The sequence below is a fragment of the Rattus norvegicus genome, chromosome 3, assembly GCF_036323735.1.
Source record: "Rattus norvegicus strain BN/NHsdMcwi chromosome 3, GRCr8, whole genome shotgun sequence".
Taxonomy (NCBI): Eukaryota; Metazoa; Chordata; class Mammalia; order Rodentia; family Muridae; genus Rattus; species Rattus norvegicus.
Genome location: NC_086021.1, coordinates 101,537,091 through 101,554,792, shown reverse-complemented (window position 1 = coordinate 101,554,792; position 17,702 = coordinate 101,537,091). Strand labels below are relative to the sequence as shown.

Sequence of the window (17,702 nt, the reverse complement as noted above, 5' to 3'; positions counted from 1 at the left end):
AGAGAGAGTAATCAGGAGGGAGTGGGTTGATAGATGCAGGAGGTGGAGGGATGGGATGAGGGGTTTCCAGAGGGGAAACTGTGAAAGAGGATAACATTTGAAATGCAAATAAATAAAGGAAAAGAAAAAAGAAAAAATAATAAATTAATTTTAAAAAGCCCTGAACTGTATGGATCATGTATTCAAGATTCCTAATGGGTAGATAAATTGATGAGCACCTTAGAAGGACCTAGAGATAAAAATTTTAAAGAAAAGGGAGAGAATCAAAGAGAGGGCAAAAGAGCAAGAGAGTAAGAGAAAAAGAGGAAAGAGTGAGGCACACAGAGACAGAGAGAGGAGGGAAAGAGATGAGGGACACAGAGAGAGGGTGCAGAGAAGGAAGGGGAGAGAGGGAGAAAGTTGGGGGAACATAAGTTCAGAGAACATACCTTCCCATGATCTGGGCCTCTTTGTGCATCATAACCTTGGACAAGATCTCATTCTCACACTCTCACATCCCAAATATGAAAAATACTAATAATACAACATATTCCACACATTCTGCTATAAACCATGAAATTATGAAAGGGTAAAAGCCAATGATCCATTTACTCAGGTCCCAGTGTTTATTCTTAGTAGCATTAGCATGGACATGTATAAGAAGAAGAGTAGCTAGAGATTTCTAAGGGGACTCAACAGTAAAGACACTTGGGGTTCTGCACACATCTGACCATGTGAGTTCAGTCCACCAATCCCACAATACTAAGAGAGGACCGACCACATAAATCTGTCCTTCAGCTTCCAGGAGCATGACCTAGCACACACATGCCTGCAACCTACACACCTACCCATAATAGCAATAAATAAAATGAAAAGAAAATAATTCAGTAGCTGACCAGTCAGTGCTGGCTGAATTACCTGAGGTAGTTCTGTGATAGTCTTGAATCATTTCAACCCCCAGGATCAGGAAACTCAGATAATATATTTATGTGACCTCCCAGTTCTCTGTAAGGACTAACAATTAATGGCGATTTTTCATTACAGTAGTAGTTTCTTGACAGTTAAAATTATATTAACAATTACATGATCAATATATTTGATTGGCCAAATACCTTTAGCCAATGAATTCTACCAATTGCCAGATACTAACTATTGAGGCTACTATTATCACCACAACAATATCCCAAGGCATTTATTACTAGATTAGAGATGAGAAAGTGAGATCTTGTTTTCAGATTCAAAGGGAATTAGCCTTTATCTCAAGTTAACTATCTGATAAGGGATAGAGGAAGGCCTTCAGATCTTACAAGGCCCCCCAAAGCTCATCATTCACATCATTGTTTCCCAGACTTAGCTGATGACCACGATGTCTGTATTTCCTTCTTCATAGTAACTGTAGTCAAAGTGAAGATTCCTTGATGTGGATGACCTGTCACTTGCCCAGCTCATCTATATACTCCTAATGTGATGTACCAATTCATATTCATAAAGGAGAAAAACAAGGATGGAGCGACTCTTGGTGATAAACTGTGCTAGGAAATTGTTAACTTCAAATTTCTCCCAAAGAACCATTACATATCTTTAGATTTTTTTTTTCTGTAAGCTCAATTAGCATGTGATTTCAGAGGGACCACCTGTTGTACAAAGAGAGGCCACCTGTGCCAGTCAAGGAGCTGTTGTTAATTCGCCAGCACCTCCTGGGGGCTTGTTTTCAATTAGTTTAATTCCTAATATGGTTTGATTTCCTGGGTATGAGCCCGGTGCTTCAGAGAACTAACCACTTTCCTGAAAAGCATTCCAGCTAATTCTGTTTCCAAGAGAGAGAGACAAGAGCTGGAGATCGAAGAATTGGAAGTCAGGAAATTAAATGTCTGAGTTCTAAGACCCATAGCAGGCAAAGAGCTCTTAGCAATAACTATAGATATTGGGAACCCAGTCTGCCTTAGTCCATGACACCACATCATCAGTGAGGACATATTTTATACCAGAGTCTGTATCCTTTCACTGGAGGTGTACAGTCAGTTCCACTTTGAGTTCTGGGGTGCCAAGTTCTAATTCTCAAAGGCAGATAAAGTGAAAGTTCCAGCTAGTTTGCTGTGATGTTGCACCAGCAGCAATGCAACAGTTTCCCGGGAAATGAAACAGGCACCAAAGACAGAATCAAGGATCAGAAAAATGTATTACGTTATTGGGACCAGAAAAGTCACCTCCATAACTCTGAGCACTGGCATAAAGGGTTTTACGGAGCTGCTTCCACACTTCACAAGTTTCTCTACATTTAATGACTTTAAGACTTTGAAGCTGAAAACTAGGTTTGTACAATGTCTGTAGCCTATTCCCTATTATCTTTAACTCTGGTCATCTTAAGTTGCTATGAACATTAGGGTATCTGTGAGACTGGAATCAGAATAATAAACCACCTCCTTGTGCTCAGGTATTGCCTTAGTCACTTTTCAATTACTATCACAAAACACCACAACTAAGGCAACTTATAGAAAGTGTTTATTTGGAGCTTAAAGTTTCAGAAATTGAGTTGGGAAATCCCTTGAGTATAGGCAGGGAGATCTGCTAGAACTGTGCCTGAGAGCTTGCATCTTGACCCACAAGCAGCAGGCAGAGAGACAGCTAATTGAGAATGGCTAGGCTTTTTGAAACGTCCCATGCCCAGAGGCACACTTTCTTCAACAAGGCCACACCTCCTTATCCTTCCCAAACAGTTCAACAGGTGACCAGACATTTAAACATTTCGGACTACAGAGCCGTTCTTATTCGAACTACCACAAGAATGTTTGCAGAAGCATATCAGGAATGCAGAAGTTAGGAAACTTTTCTGTAAAACAAGATAACTAGAGTGTTTTATAAGGTAACTAAAAGTAAACATTTCTTCCAAGTGGTCTGCATAGTTCTGCTTCCTATTTTGCTTTTATTCTGACTTTGTTTCCCCTTTCATGAGTATCATAACACTACCGTGATGACCTTGAATTCTGATTGTCAAAGCTAGGGTTCAGTTCCTTATCTCCTCAGTCTAACCTAACTAATAAATCCTGTTTTTATTGGGTATTAGGGAGAGAGTCAAGGGATTTAAGAAACACCAAGGGGTGCTGAGTTGAATTTCCTTTAATTGAGCAATGCAATAACACCACAGAAGGCAGTATAGTAGGCCCTAGTACTATTCCCACATACAGTGGCATTGATAAAATTTCTTCTTGCTCTTCAATAGTATAGGAAGTCACATGAAGCTCAAGAAGAAGGAAGACCAAAATGTGGCTGCTTCAGTACTTCTTAGAAAGGAGAACAAAATACTTACTGGAGGAAATACAGGAACAAAGTGTGGAACAGTGACAGAAGAAAAGGTCATGCAGAGACTGCCCTACCTGGGGATCCAACCCATATGCAGTCACCAAACCCAGTCACTATTGCTGATGCCAAGAAGTGCTTGCTGACAGGAGCCAGATATAGAGAGCCATGAGAGGTTCTGTCAGAGACTTACTGATACAGATGAAGATGCTTGTAGCTAACCATAGGACTGAGTACACGACCCCAATGGAGGAGTTAGAAAGGACAGAAGGAGCTGAAGGGGCTTGCAATTCCATAAGAAGAACAACAATATTAATGAACCAGACACCTCAGAGCTCCCAGGGACTAAACCAATAACCAATGAGTACACATGGAGGGACCCAGGGCTCCAGATGCATTTGTAGCAGAGGGTGGCATTGTCTGGCATCAATAAGAGGAAAGCCCTTAGTCCTATGAAGGCTCATTTCCCGAGTGTAAGGGAATGCCAGAGTGTTGAGGTGGGAGTAAGTGGGTGGGTGTGGGAGCATCTTCATGGAAGCAGGAGTAGAAGGAGTGGGTATGGGAGCAGGTGTGGGAAGGGGATAACATTTGAAAGGTAAATATGTAAAATATCCACTAAAAATAATGAACCCACACACTTATGGTCACTTGAATTTTGACAAAGGAGCCAAAACCAACCAATGGAAAAAAGATAGCATTTTCAGCAAATGGTGCTGGTTCAACTGGAGGTCAGCATGTAGGAGAATGCAGATTGATCCATGCTTATCACGCTGTACAAAGCTTAAGTCCAAGTGGATCAAGGACCTCTACATCAAACCAGATACACTCACACTAAAAGAAGAAAAAGTGGGGAAGCATCTGGAACACATTGGCACTGGAAAAAATTTCCTGAACAAAACACTTATGCTCTAAGATCAAGAATCGACAAATGGGATCTCATAAAACTGCAAAGCTTCTATAAGGCAAAGGACACTTTTGTTAGGACAAAACGGCAACCAAAAGATTGGGAACAGATCTTTACCAATCCTACAACTGATAGAGGACTTATATCCAAAACATACAAAGAACTCAAGAAGTTAGACTGCAGAGAGACAAATAACCCTATTAAAAAATGGGTTTCAGAGATAAACAAAGAATTCACAGGTGAGGAATGCCGAATGGCTGAGAAGCACCTAAAGAAATGTTCAACATCTTTAGTCATAAGGGAAATGCAAATCAAAACAACCCTGAGATTTCACCTCACACCAGTGAGAATGGCTAAGATCAAAAACTCAGGTGACAGCAAATGCTGGCAAGGGTGTGGAGAAAGAGGAACACTCCTCCATTGTTGGTGGGATTGCAGACTGGTTCAACCATTCTGCAAATCAGTCTGGAGGTTCCTCAGAAAATTGGACATTGAACTACCTGAGGACCCAGCTCTCTTGGGCATATACCCAAAAGATGCCCCAACATATAACAAAGACACATGCTCCACTATGTTCATAGCAGCCTTATTTATAATAGCCAGAAGCTGGAAAGAACCCAGATGCCCTTCAACAGAGAAATGGATACAGAAAATGTGGTACATATACACAATGGAATACTACTCAGCTATCAAAAACAATGACTTTATGAAATTCATAGGCAAATGAATGGAACTGGAAAATATCATCCTGTGTGAGGTAACCCAATCAGAGAAAGACACACATAATATGCACTCATTGATAAGTAGATATTAGCCCAAATGCTCAAATTACCCTAGATGCACAGAACACATGAAACTCAAGGACGACCAAAATGCAAATGCTTCACTCCTTCTTTAAAAGGGGAACAAGAATACCCTTGGCAGGGAATAGGGAGGCAAAGTTTAGAACAGAGGCTGAAGGAACACCCATTCAGAGCCTGCCCCACATGTGGCCCATACATATACAGCCACCCAATTAGGTAAGATGGATGAAGCAAAGAAGTGCAGGCTGACAGGAGCTGGATGTAGATCTTTCCTGAGAGACACAGCCAGAATACAGCAAATACAGAGGCGAATGCCAGCAGCAAACACTGAACTGAGAACAGGACCCCCGTTGAAGGAATCAGAGAAAGGACTGAAAGAGCTGAAGGGGCTTGTGACCCCATAAGAACAACAATGCCAACCAACCAGAGCTTCCAGGACTAAGCCACTACCCAAAGACTATACATGGACTGACCCTGGACTCTGACCTCATAGGTAGCAATGAATATCCTAGTAAGAGCACCAGTGGAAGGGGAAGCCCTTGGTCCTGCCAAGACTGAACCCCCAGTGAACGTGATTTTTGTGGGGATGGTGGTAATGGGGGGAGGGTGGGGAGCAGAACACCCATAAAGAAGGGGAGGGGGCCGGAAGGGGCGGCACAGGTCTTCCTGGTTGCTGCCGCTGCAGAGAGCCCGTGGGGAGCACCCCACGAGCGAACCTGAGCCTCGGGACCACAGGTAAGACCAAATTTTCTGCTGCAAGAAAGCTGCCTGGTGAGCTTGGGACACAGGAAAGCAGAATTTCTCTAGGACCGGGCACATTCTGTGTTTACCGGAAGTCCCACACCCGCGGATCCCGGCCCGCAGCAGCTCTCTGCTCCCAGACCCGGTGAGAGAGAGACCCAACCGCCTGGTCAGGTGGGCACTCCTGAGGCTGCAGAGTGGAAGAGACCACCAACTCTGCTCACCCCTGCCCACATCCCTGGCCCAAGAGGAAACTGTATAAGGCCTCTGGGCTCCCGTGGGGGAGGGCCCAGGAGCGGCAGGACCCCTGTGCCTGAGACACCGCCGGAACCTGAAAGAAACAGACCGGATAAACAGTTCTCTGCACCCAAATCCTGTGGGAGGGAGAGCTAAACCTTCAGAGAGGCAGACAAGCCTGGGAAACCAGAAGTGACTGCTCCCTGCACACACATCTCGGACGCCAGAGGAAAAAGCCAAAGACCATCTGGAACCCTGGTGCACTGAAGTTCCCGGAAGGGGCGGCACAGGTCTTCCTGGTTGCTGCCGCTGCAGAGAGCCCGTGGGCAGCACCCCACGAGCGAACCTGAGCCTCGGGACCACAGGTAAGACCAAATTTTCTGCTGCAAGAAAGCTGCCTGGTGAACTCAAGACACAGGCCCACAGGAACAGCTGAAGACCTGTAGAGAGGAAAAACTACACGCCAGAAAGCAGAACACTCTGTCCCCATAACTGACTGAAAGAGAGGAAAACAGGCCACAGCACTCCTGTCACACAGGCTTATAGGACAGTCTAGCCACTGACAGAAATAGCAGAACAAAGTAACACTAGAGATAATCTGATGGCGAGAGGCAAGCGCAGGAACCCAAGCAACAGAAACCAAGACTACATGCCATCATCGGAGCCCAATTCTCCCACCAAAACAAACATGGAATATCCAAACACACCAGAAAAGCAAGATCTAGTTACAAAATCATATTTGATCATGATGCTGGAGGACTTCAAGAAAGACATGAACACACTTAGGGAAGCACAGGAAAACATTAATAAACAAGTAAAAGCCTACAGAGAGGAATCGCAAAAATCCCTGAAAGAATTCCAGGAAAACACAATCAAACAGTTGAAGGAATTAAAAATGGAAATAGAAGCAATCAAGAAAGAACACATGGAAACAACCCTGGATATAGAAAACCAAAAGAAGAGACAAGGAGCTGTAGATACAAGCCTCACCAACAGAATTCAAGAGATGGAAGAGAGAATCTCAGGAGCAGAAGATTCCATAGAAATCATTGACTCAACTGTCAAAGATAATGTAAAGCGGAAAAAGCTACTGGTCCAAAAAATACAGGAAATCCAGGACTCAATGAGAAGATCAAACCTAAGGATAATAGGTATAGAAGAGAGTGAAGACTCCCAGCTCAAAGGACCAGTAAATATCTTCAACAAAATCATAGAAGAAAACTTCCCTAACCTAAAAAAAGAGATACCCATAGACATAAAAGAAGCCTACAGAACTCCAAATAGATTGGACCAGAAAAGAAACACCTCCCGTCACATAATTGTCAAAACACCAAACGCACAAAATAAACAAAGAATATTAAAAGCAGTAAGGGAAAAAGGTCAAGTAACATATAAAGGGAGACCTATCAGAATCACACCAGACTTCTCGCCAGAAACTATGAAGGCCAGAAGATCCTGGACTGATGTCATACAGACCCTAAGAGAACACAAATGCCAGCCCAGGTTACTGTATCCAGCAAAACTCTCAATTAACATTGATGGAGAAACCAAGATATTCCATGACAAAACCAAATTTACACAATATCTTTCTACAAATCCAGCACTACAAAGGATAATAAATGGTAAAGCCCAACATAAGGAGGCAAGCTATACCCTAGAAGAAGCAAGAAACTAATCGTCTTGGCAACAAAACAAAGAGAATGAAAGCACACAAACATAACCTCACATCCAAATATGAATATAACGGGAAGCAATAATCACTATTCCTTAATATCTCTCAATATCAATGGCCTCAACTCCCCAATAAAAAGACATAGATTAACAAACTGGATATGCAAGGAGGACCCTGCATTCTGCTGCCTACAGGAAACACACCTCAGAGACAAAGACAGACACTACCTCAGAGTGAAAGGCTGGAAAACAACTTTCCAAGCAAATGGTCAGAAGAAGCAAGCTGGAGTAGCCATTCTAATATCAAATAAAATCAATTTCCAACTAAAAGTCATCAAAAAAGATAAGGAAGGACACTTCATATTCATCAAAGGAAAAATCCACCAAGATGAACTCTCAATCCTAAATATCTATGCCCCAAATACAAGGGCACCTACATACGTAAAAGAAACCTTACTAAAGCTCAAAACACACATTGCACCTCACACAATATAGTGGGAGATTTCAACACCCCACTCTCATTAATGGACAGATCATGGAAACAGAAATTAAACAGTGATGTCGACAGACTAAGAGAAGTCATGAGCCAAATGGACTTAACGGATATTTATAGAACATTCTATCCTAAAGCAAAAGGATATACCTTCTTCTCAGCTCCTCATGGTACTTTCTCCAAAATTGACCATATAATTGGTCAAAAAACGGGCCTCAACAGGTACAGAAAGATAGAGATAATCCCATGCATGCTATCGGACCACCACGGCCTAAAACTGGTCTTCAATAACAATAAGGGAAGAATGCCCACATATACGTGGAAATTGAACAATGCTCTACTCAATGATAACCTGGTCAAGGAAGAAATAAAGAAAGAAATTAAAAACATTTTAGAATTTAATGAAAATGAAGATACAACATACCCAAACTTATGGGACACAATGAAAGCTGTGCTAAGAGGAAAACTCATAGCGCTGAGTGCCTGCAGAAAGAAACAGGAAAGAGCATATGTCAGCAGCTTGACAGCACACCTAAAAGCTCTAGAACAAAAAGAAGCAAATACACCCAGGAGGAGTAGAAGGCAGGAAATAATCAAACTCAGAGCTGAAATCAACCAAGTAGAAACAAAAAGGACCATAGAAAGAATCAACAGAACCAAAAGTTGGTTCTTTGAGAAAATCAAGAAGATAGATAAACCCTTAGCCAGACTAACGAGAGGACACAGAGAGTGCGTGCAAATTAACAAAATTAGAAATGAAAAGGGAGACATAACTACAGATTCAGAGGAAATTCAAAAAATCATCAGATCTTACTATAAAAACCTATATTCAACAAAATTTGAAAATCTTCAGGAAATGAACAATTTCCTAGACAGATACCAGGTATCGAAGTTAAATCAGGAACAGATAAACCAGTTAAACAACCCCATAACTCCTAAGGAAATAGAAGCAGTCATTAAAGGTCTTCCAACCAAAAAGAGCCCAGGTCCAGACGGGTTTAGTGCAGAATTCTATCAAACCTTCATAGAAGACCTCATACCAATATTATCCAAACTATTCCACAAAATTGAAACAGATGGAGCACTACCGAATTCCTTCTACGAAGCCACAATTACTCTTATACCTAAACCACACAAAGACACAACAAAGAAAGAGAACTTCAGACCAATTTCCCTTATGAATATCGACGCAAAAATACTCAATAAAATTCTGGCAAACCGAATTCAAGAGCACAGCAAAACAATCATCCACCATGATCAAGTAGGCTTCATCCCAGGCATGCAGGGATGGTTTAATATACGGAAAACCATCAACGTGATCCATCATATAAACAAACTGAAAGAACAAAACCACATGATCATTTCATTAGATGCTGAGAAAGCATTTGACAAAATTCAACACCCCTTCATGATAAAAGTCCTGGAAAGAATAGGAATTCAAGGCCCATACCTAAACATAGTAAAAGCCATATACAGCAAACCAGTTGCTAACATTAAACTAAATGGAGAGAAACTCAAAGCAGTCCCACTAAAATCAGGGACTAGACAAGGCTGCCCACTCTCTCCCTACTTATTCAATATAGTTCTTGAAGTTCTAGCCAGAGCAATCAGACCACAAAAGGAGATCAAGGGGATACAGATCGGAAAAGAAGAAGTCAAAATATCACTATTTGCAGATGACATGATAGTATATTTAAGTGATCCCAAAAGTTCCACCAGAGAACTACTAAAGCTGATAAACAACTTCAGCAAAGTGGCTGGGTATAAAATTAACTCAAATAAATCAGTTGCCTTCCTCTATACAAAAGAGAAACAAGCCGAGAAAGAAATTAGGGAAACGACACCCTTCATAATAGACCCAAATAATATAAAGTACCTCGGTGTGACTTTAACCAAGCAAGTAAAAGATCTGTACAATAAGAACTTCAAGACACTGAGGAAAGAAATTGAAGAAGACCTCAGAAGATGGAAAGATCTCCCATGCTCATGGATTGGCAGGATTAATATAGTAAAAATGGCCATTTTACCAAAAGCAATCTACAGATTCAATGCAATCCCCATCAAAATACCAATCCAATTCTTCAAAGAGTTAGACAGAACAATTTGCAAATTCATCTGGAATAACAAAAAACCCAGGATAGCTAAAGCTATCCTCAACAATAAAAGGACTTCAGGGGGAATCACTATCCCTGAACTCAAGCAGTATTACAGAGCAATAGTGATAAAAACTGCATGGTATTGGTACAGAGACAGACAGATAGACCAATGGAATAGAATTGAAGACCCAGAAATGAACCCACACACCTATGGTCACTTGATTTTTGACAAAGGAGCCAAAACCATCCAATGGAAAAAAGATAGCATTTTCAGCAAATGGTGCTGGTTCAACTGGAGGGCAACATGTAGAAGAATGCAGATCGATCCATGCTTATCACCCTGTACAAAGCTTAAGTCCAAGTGGATCAAGGACCTCCACATCAAACCAGACACACTCAAACTAATAGAAGAAAAACTAGGGAAGCATCTGGAACACATGGGCACTGGAAAAAATTTCCTGAACAAAACACCAATGGCTTATGCTCTAAGATCAAGAATCGACAAATGGGATCTCATAAAACTGCAAAGCTTCTGTAAGGCAAAGGACACGGTGGTTAGGACAAAACGGCAACCAACAGATTGGGAAAAGATCTTTACCAATCCTACAACAGATAGAGGCCTTATATCCAAAATATACAAAGAACTCAAGAAGTTAGACTGCAGGGAAACAAATAACCCTATTAAAAAATGGGGTTCAGAGCTAAACAAAGAATTCACAGCTGAGGAATGCCGAATGGCTGAGAAACACCTAAAGAAATGTTCAACATCTTTAGTCATAAGGGAAATGCAAATCAAAACAACCCTGAGATTTCACCTCACACCAGTGAGAATGGCTAAGATCAAAAACTCAGGTGACAGCAGATGCTGGCGAGGATGTGGAGAAAGAGGAACACTCCTCCATTGTTGGTGGGATTGCAGACTGGTAAAACCATTCTGGAAATCAGTCTGGAGGTTCCTCAGAAAATTGGACATTGAACTGCCTGAGGATCCAGCTATACCTCTCTTGGGCATATACCCAAAAGATGCCTCAACATATAAAAGAGACACGTGCTCCACTATGTTCATCGCAGCCTTATTTATAATAGCCAGAAAATGGAAAGAACCGAGATGCCCTTCAACAGAGGAATGGATACAGAAAATGTGGTACATCTACACAATGGAATATTACTCAGCTATCAAAAACAACGAGTCTATGAAATTCGTAGGCAAATGGTTGGAACTGGAAAATATCATCCTGAGTGAGCTAACCCAATCACAGAAAGACATACATGGTATGCACTCATTGATAAGTGGCTATTAGCCCAAATGCTTGAATTACCCTAGATCCCTAGAACAAACGAAACTCAAGACGGATGATCAAAATGTGAATGCTTCACTCCTTCTTTAAATGAGGAAAAAGAATACCCTTGGCTGGGAAGGGAGAGGCAAAGATTAAAACAGAGACTGAAGGAACACCCATTCAGAGCCTGCCCCACAGGTGGCCCATACATATACAGCCACCCAATTGGACAAGATGGATGAAGCAAAGAAGTGCAGACCGACAGGAGCCGGATGTAGATCGCTCCTGAGAGACACAGCCAGAATACAGCAAATACAGAGGCGAATGCCAGCAGCAAACCACTGAGCTGAGAATAGGTCCCCCGTTGAAGGAATCAGAGAAAGAACTGGAAGAGCTTGAAGGGGCTCGAGACCCCAAAAGTACAACAATGTCAAGCAACCAGAGCTTCCAGGGACTAAGCCACTACCTAAATACTATACATGGACTGACCCTGGACTCTGACCCCATAGGTAGCAATGAATATCCTAGTAAGAGCACCAGTGGAAGGGGAAGCCCTGGGTCCTGCTAAGACTGAACCCCCAGTGAACTAGACTATGGGGGGAGGGTGGCAATGGGGGGAGGGTTGGGAGGGGAACACCCATAAGGAAGGGGAGGGGGGAGGGGGATTTTGCCCGGAAACCGGGAAAGGGAATAACACTTGAAATGTATATAAGAAATACTCAAGTTAAAAAAAAAAAAAAGAAAAGCCATTTTAACAACATGAGCAAGAAATATAAAACAGCAGTTCAGTTATCCCAGTTTTTTGAGGCAAAAATAAAGTATGTAAAAAAAGTGTGAAAAAAAAAAGAAAGTAAAACAATTTTGGCATGATTTAAAAAAAAAAAAAAAGAAGGGGAGGGGGAGGGGCTAGGGGGATGTTGGCCCGGAAATAGGGAAAGGGAATAACAATTGAAATGTAAATAAGAAATACCCAAGTTAATAAAAAAATAAATAACAAAAGTATGAAGAAAAAAATAGTATAGTATGTCATTCCTGTGCAGTTTACATGGTTATTTTAAACTTATATTTCCCCTCTAATGGACAATATGGAGGAAACAACATTTTCATTATCCCATACCCAAATAAAGTGTTCCCTAGCTATCCATCTGGATGGCTAATTTTTTCCCCATTTTACTTCTTGATATTATAAGATGTGTATAGGAACACTAGACATTTTGTCAGAGTATTCCATACATCATACAGTTTGTCTTCCAAGGATATTGATGTGAATTGCCTTCCCTTATTTAACGTCAGTAGCCACTAACAATCATTGCCTCTATTCTCTATTTCATCCAGGATTGTAAAATGACCCTATTCTGATTCTGTGATCTCTTCACTTGCTAGCTGAGATGCTTTAATAACTCATCATTGTTCAGTAAGTATATGGTCACTCTCAAGTGTAATTCCTGAAAAAGCAGTCACTTCTTCACCTTTTGGCTCAGATTTTATAGATAAATGTCTCAGTTCTTTGACCCAATTTATTAGATTATGAAATAATAATAATGACTTTGCTTCTAGAATCTTCCAAATATGATCAGTAACATTTTACTTGTGGTATTATGAAATCTTGTATTTAACTTATTTTGTTTACATAATCTATTTCTGTATCTCTTATTAATATCACTTTATTCTAAGCTTGGAAATCAGAAGTTTATAAGATTGATTCCTGAGTCCTTTAATCATGAACTCACATCTTTGATAGCTGTCTGTTTTCATTTGTGATATTTGTTTTGCATTTACTGGGAAAAGTTTCATATTTTACAAATTCAAAACCCTAAGTTTTAGAAAACTAGAAACAAAAAATAAAATAGAACAAAATAAAAACCATGGTTCAGTTTTTGTACTTTTATTTTTCTACAAATGTATATATTTTTAACAAAATTAAGAAAGATATGCTTTTTCATCTTACCTTTTCTTCATGTATAGTAGTAGGAAATCAGAAACAATCTAACAATATAACAACAGAATATCTGATTTTAAAATTTAGTGCATTAACATATTAGCATATAATTCAACAATTAGAAAAATAATTTAGTAAATAAAATGACTTGCAAATATATTGATAAAATGTAATAGAAAATCATCAAATTCTTAATTATTTTCTCCAGATAGTGCTCCAGGAAAGACCAACTCTTAATCTCTCTTGTATTACATATTATATAATAAATTATATGTTATCTGATGAGTATTCATTTCTACAATAACATGTCAGGTTTTTGTTTGTGTAGTCATTCAGTTTGTGTGTGTGCGTGTGTGTGTGTGTGTCTATATATGTGTATGTCCGTATATGTGTGTATATGTTTGTGTATGTATGTGTCTGTATGATTTTGGTATGTTTCTCTGGGTGTATGTGTGTCTATGTAATGCATGTGTCTATGTGTATATATGAATGTGTGTAATATGTGTGTCTCTGCATTTGTATGTGTTATTAGTACTGAAACTGAGGTTTCTATACTAGTACTATGCCACGAAATTGAGATGCATTTAATATGCTGCTTGGAATTTGAGTCCAGGTTTTGGGACAATGTGAATGCAGTGTGAATCATCTATTTAAGGCATCATCACACTCTTGCTTCCTATAACTACTACTCTCTCCCTCCTTTTCATGGCTTCCTGTGACTGTGTCTTAGTGTATCTCTCAGCTCCTGGCTCCAAGTGTGCCCCATGTTTTTCCCACACTCTCTGGCTTTCTTTATAATAATTTTGCCTAATTACATAACAGAAATTATTATGGCAGTTTCTAATGTCTATTTTCACATGGTTATAGAAGCACTGTTTCTTGCTTCATTTTCAGTCTCCGATAAAAGGATTTGTATCTATAGTAAAGAAGACTCATAACTCTATGATAAAAGAGAAATAGCCTAATTTGCAAAGGGCCAAAGGATATAAAAATCTTAAAAAGAGGAACATGAAAACTGTATATCACCTTTACTACCAGAAAACTACAAGTAAAATATGTCATTTCACATCCAGTTGACTGACTATAAGAAAAGTGACAAACAGTAATAAAAGTTGGTGAGGAAGTAAAGAAATTTAAACTTTCACCCACCAGAAGTAGCACTACAAAATGCTATAGCCACTCTTTCCCTGATGGTTATCCAGGAAATAAAATATACTAACACATGGGGCTATCAGTTCCTTTCCTACACAAATACCCCCTAAAATTAAAACATATATGTGTACAAAGACCTGCATGGGAATAGTTATGGCAATAGTATTTCTGTGTCCAAAATATAGAAATGCAAAACATTCAACTTATGAGAAATAAATAAATATGATGTACATTACTCCATTATATAATAATACATAGACAGTAATATTCAGCCTCACCAAAATGAGCAAATCATTTACACATACTACAGCATACAAAACTATTAAACATCATATACATAGCCAAAGAAGAAAGTCACAGAAGACAATGTATGATTCCATATATATGAAATGTCCAAAATGGGCAGATCTGACAAGAGTCACAATAAAATGTTGGTAGCCTAGTGTTTGGTTCAGAGGAAATAGAAGTAGTGCCAATGAGTAAAGGATTCTTCAGGGATGATGGCATTTGGGGATGATGATAAAATCCACAGCAATGATGACTTTAAAAGTCTTTGAACATACTAAAATGTGTTAGATTTTCTACTACATCCATTATATCTAAACCAGGCCCCAGAAAAATAAATTTAGCATGAGCCTTTGACTTATGAAATCCCAGGAATAAACAATAGGTCATTCTCTCTTAAATTATTCTCGAACATTTGTTGTCAACATTTACAGACAATGGGGCTATTACCCTGAAGTAAAATACCTTTCTTACACATCATTTTCACCCAGTATGGAAACAATTGCTCAGACTGTCTTATTCTTATGACATTTACAAAGAGTTTGACTCCACAGTGATGGAAGTGGAAAGGAGGCATCGGTGATGTATGGCTCTTTATTAGACATAAGGTTTTTCTCTTGTGGTCCCTGAATAAGAGTAACTGCTGCAGGATGTAAAGCTCAACTATTTCATGACATGAAAATGCCAAGATTCTATTGTCTGTGACGAAACTGCTAAACGTATTCTGTTGAAGAGGCCATCTTCCCTATGAAGACACACAATTGAGCCTATCTACTCAGAAGATAGTCATTAGAGTCATTTAAAAACTGACCCTGAAGTAATGGGAGGAACATTTATTCTGTGTTTAATAATTTGATCTCACTAATTATTTGAAATCAGGGTTATATTGGCAGGCCATAAAGGGCTACTGTGCAAGGAAGAGAAATAATATTTTTTCCACCTTTATTAAATTGGATATTTCTTATTTTCATTTCAAATGTTATTCCCTTTCCCGATTTCCAGGCCAACATCCCCCTAACGCCCTCCCACTCCCCTTCTCTATGGGTGTTCCCCTCCCAGCCCTCCCCCCATTACCGCCCTCCCCCAAAGAATCCCATTCACTGGGGGTCCAGCCTTGGCAGGACCAAGGGCTTCCCCTTCCACTGGTGCCCTTACTCATTGCTACCTATGCAGTTGGAGCCCAGGGTCAGTCCATGTATAGTCTTTGCTTAGTGGCTTAGTCCCTGGGAGCTCTGGTTGGTTGGCATTGTTGTTCATATGGGGTCTCAAGCCCCTTCAGCTCTTTCAGTCCTTTCTCTGATTCTTTCAACGGGGGTCCCCTTCTCAGTTCAGTGGTTTGCTGCTGGCATTCGCCTATGTATTTGCTGTATTCTTGCTGTGTCTCTCAGGAGAGATCTACATCCGATTCCTGTCAGCCTGCACTTCTTTGCTTCATCCACCTTATCTAATTTGGTGGCTGTATATGTATGGGCCACAGGTGGGGCAGGTTCTGAATGGCTGTTCCTTCTGCCTCTGTTCTAAACTTTGCCTCCCTATCCCCTCCCAAGGGTATTCTTGTTCCCCTTTTAAAGAAGTGAAACATCCGCATTTTGGTCATCCATCTTGAGTTTCATGTGTTCTGTGCATCTAGGGTAATTCGAGCATTTGGGCTAATATCCACTTATCAATGAGTGCATACCATGTGTGTTTTTCTGTAATTGGGTTACCTCACTCAGGATGATATTTTCCAGTTCCACCCATTTGCCTGTGAATTTCATAAAGTCATTGTCTTTGATAGCTGAGTAGTATTCCATTGTGTAGATGGACCACATTTTCTGTATCCATTCCTCTGTTGAAGGGCATCTGGGTTCTTTCCAGCTTCTGGCTGAGAAATAATATTTTTGTAAGAGAGTATAAGAAGTTTGGGGTTGGGAGAAGTTTTGTTGTGAAAGGATATTTGTAAGAAGCTGCAAGAGCCTGATCAAGATTGACAGGAAGAATGGGGAATAGACCTGGGAAAGGAATCAAATGCAGAAAATCTAATACATTCTGGGAGGTATTCTAGCAATATTCAGTGTCTCCCTTTGGTCAAATGAGCCTACATCTATGTACAAGCATCATGCAGTCAGGACAGTTTCTCACTTCATACCAAACCTGCAACAGTTAGCTACTCATTTAGTAAGAGCCAAACTGGATTCACATCAAGGTATTAACTCTTAATATTCTCTTGAAAGCCTTCTGTGTACTATTGCAAAGAAAAGCAGTTATTGGGGGGTGCAGAATACATAGGGTGAAAGCATTATTTTTCGTTATGGGACTCCATAAGCAGATCCGTGTTGCATAAACAAGTAAGTGTTCCAAGATCAAGCAATCAAGCTTTAAGGGATCATTTATAATGTAAGTATAATTTGAAAATAAGATTTTACTTTGTGGGGATATAAATTATGGATTATGATTGAGTCTACTATTTGCAATAGGATTGGTAATAATTAAAATACTTTATGGGCAAGTTCTGCCATTTATTAAAAGGATTACTGAGTACGAGGCACTATTAGTTCACCATACAGCAGCTGTCAGTGGTGTTTTAAGGTACATAAGTTGAGACTCTGAGTGGGCAAACATCAGGCACAGAGTCGTGGGTCTTGAAAAACATGGAGAAAAAATTCTCACCCATCTTAAAGCACCTAAGACTAAACTCTCAAAACCCATTGTAAGGTTAGTCTTCCTTACTCAGCTAACTGCTTCTCAAACATGAGACAGCAGAGGCACAACTAAGGAATACACATAGCAATGTCTATATGGATAACAAGGTGACAGTCTTTATGGGAGTGTAATGTGTGTTGATT

The 17,702-nt window shown here is 40.0% G+C and overlaps 1 long non-coding RNA gene across 3 annotated transcripts in view; it reads right to left on the bottom strand.

The window, feature by feature from the left end:
• The window catches only part of LOC102549766 (uncharacterized), a 126,465-nt gene that overhangs the window by 52,891 nt on the left and 55,872 nt on the right, over nucleotides 1–17,702 (bottom strand). For 2 of the 3 annotated variants that reach the window (XR_010065270.1, XR_001837462.3), the window contains exon 2: nucleotides 13,450–13,487. The exons of the other annotated variant lie outside the window; for it this stretch is intronic. This is a non-coding gene — a long non-coding RNA (uncharacterized LOC102549766). The remainder of the gene's footprint in view (nucleotides 1–13,449; nucleotides 13,488–17,702) is intronic. 3 annotated transcript variants of the gene reach the window in all.